We start from the raw sequence: 2,455 nt of genomic DNA on the forward strand, positions 1-2,455 counted from the left end.
TGTTTTGTTTTTCAACCAAATTTAACTTCTCGACAAGAATTTCTATGTCGATTGGAATTTCCGGTTCACATACCTCCTAGATTAAAAAACCTATGTCACGTTGGTCAGCATAATTGTCATAAACACTAAATGAAACTAATAGTTATAAAAGATAATATACCACATCCGAATCATAGTCAGGATGAGGGCCGACGGAGGCTGATACCAAAACCATCCCACTATATAATAAGAAACTATAATAAAAGAAAGAAAATTACACAAGTGTCTATCTAAATCATACGAGTAAGAACTTTTTTCTTTTAGAAAGAAGATAAGAAGAAGAGGCTAACCACGGTGGTGCCAGCGCCGAGATGGGCGCGGGCAATCGACGATGGTGAGGACGGGGACAGGACAGGACGGATCGCCAAACCTAGAGAAATCTTGAGGAAAATGGAGCTTCGACAAGGAGCTTTGAGAGGAGAAAGCTTAAGTGTGGCTTGAGAATTTCATCAAACACCTGATGTGCATAGAGGGTGAGCTAGAGGACCACAAAGCTCTCCCACGACCGGCCAAAAAAACAGAGGAATGCACTTCTCTGCTTGCGGGCGGGAGGTTTAATAGGCCAACCATTGGTCCCGGTTTGTGGCTGGAACCGGGATTGAAGGACAACATTTGGTCCCGGTTCCAGCCATAAACCAGGACCAATTGTTGTGGGCTAGGAGCGAGGCCCATTGGTCCCGGTTCTAATCTGGAACCCGGACCAAAGAGGTCAGACGAACCGGGTCCAGTGGCCCACGAGGCCCAGCCGGCGCCCTGGCCTCACGAACCGGGACCGATGTCCTCATGGGTCCCGGTTCATAAGTGAACCGTGATTAATGGAATTTCAGGAATGGATCAAAGCCCTGTTTTCTACTAATGATGATGGAGAAGACGAATAGAGAGGCGAAAATCAATAGATGGAGATTAATTGAGACGTTAATCATCTGGCGAGGGCAAAAAGGCTTGCGTGGAGAGGGAAGAAAGAGGCCAGCTAGCGATGCGATGGTAATTAACAAAGCGGCTTGATAAAAAATGGTGAGAAAAAGATGACATCAGTAAATGAAGTGGCATCACCACATCTCACGAAAATGTGGTAGTGAGCGATAACTATTTAGTAATAGAGGATACGACACACACATCCACAAAAGATAACATGAAAACTGAATATTACTATATGAGAATCATAAGGTTAAGAAACAACTAGAATAAAAGGATCACATCTAGTAATTTTATTTCAAGATGGGCATGACATAATTTCTCATCATAAAGCATATGTAGTGCTTGCTCATGGCTCTATCAAGGTACGAGATGACTTGCATCCAGGAGCACAACTTTTTACACATTGTTTTGCGGTTGGAAAGCAACCACCTGCTAAGTCACAGCAGTAAACTGATTTTCTCCGTGAGCATGTGCACATTTGGAGCTTGTTGCTGTTCATCTGCTCAACTGTTCGACCTGCATGCAAACGACAACGACATGTCAACTAGCTTTCATTTTTTTTGAAACTAACTAGCTTTCTATTAGTGATTCTTCAAGGAGGGATCATACTCTATGTAATAATTTTTGATACAATAAAAACTTTACCATATTCCACATGATTGTTTCCGTACACCTACACTGCGAACGAATCGTGGTACATGCGAGGATAACTATCATAAGCATGACCAGCCTGCTTCCGTTCATTGTAAGGTTCGCCATACAAGTGAGTCCTTCTATTGAGAGATTGTTTGCGTATTGTATTTGGCGAAGCATATACAGTCCACACAGCCCACGTATATATTCGAGCAAAAATGATCTATTTTTAGTAATCATTTATTACACCCAATACTGTGGCGTATCTATTAAAATTTATGAATCATTAGTGAGAAATACAAATATCCATATTTGGATACAATAATTATATCTTGATAATATCCAAATAACTACTTGGATACACATAATTACGTCCATATTTGGGTAAATACAAATAATTACATCTATATTTGGATACAAATAATGATATTTGGATAATATCCATAATTAAGTCTATATTTTGGTACAAAGAATAACGTCTATATTTGGATACAAATAATTACGTCTAGCATAGTTGATGCCATATTGGTAGAAAATTATAAAGTCCATGTTTAGTGTTATCTCCCTGCCAAAAATAGTAATCTTTAGAGCATCTCCAAAAATTCATCTCTACTCATAAAAGGGGAGTAGGTACATTGTTCGTCTCATACCCTCCCCAGATTTTTCAATGATAATCCTACCTCAATCTGGTTTTATTACCCTTTTTCTCGCCATACAAATCAATCATAACTAAGGAACCCCGTAATCTAAATGTATCAAAACTTTTCATGTGTGCGCACGTTACTTAGTAATTTATTGATGGGAAAGAATCAATCGGGATCAATCTTTGACCAATATTTAAAGATCAAACCTAAACAAATTAACG

The 2,455-nt window shown here is 39.4% G+C and overlaps 1 long non-coding RNA gene across 2 annotated transcripts; it reads right to left on the reverse strand.

Moving 5' to 3' along the window:
* Positions 1-1,224: 1,224 nt before the first annotated feature.
* LOC123439553 lies at positions 1,225-1,753 on the reverse strand. Of its 2 annotated transcripts, none has more exons than XR_006630112.1 (2): positions 1,635-1,753; positions 1,225-1,473 (listed from the first exon to the last, which is right to left on the reverse strand). It is a non-coding gene; the product is annotated as an uncharacterized LOC123439553 (long non-coding RNA). The 2 variants fall into 2 exon arrangements; XR_006630111.1 differs by having other exon boundaries at positions 1,603-1,753.
* Positions 1,754-2,455: the final 702 nt, after the last annotated feature.

Source organism: Hordeum vulgare, chromosome 3H, assembly GCF_904849725.1.
Source record: "Hordeum vulgare subsp. vulgare chromosome 3H, MorexV3_pseudomolecules_assembly, whole genome shotgun sequence".
In the NCBI taxonomy this organism is placed as follows: domain Eukaryota; kingdom Viridiplantae; phylum Streptophyta; class Magnoliopsida; order Poales; family Poaceae; genus Hordeum; species Hordeum vulgare.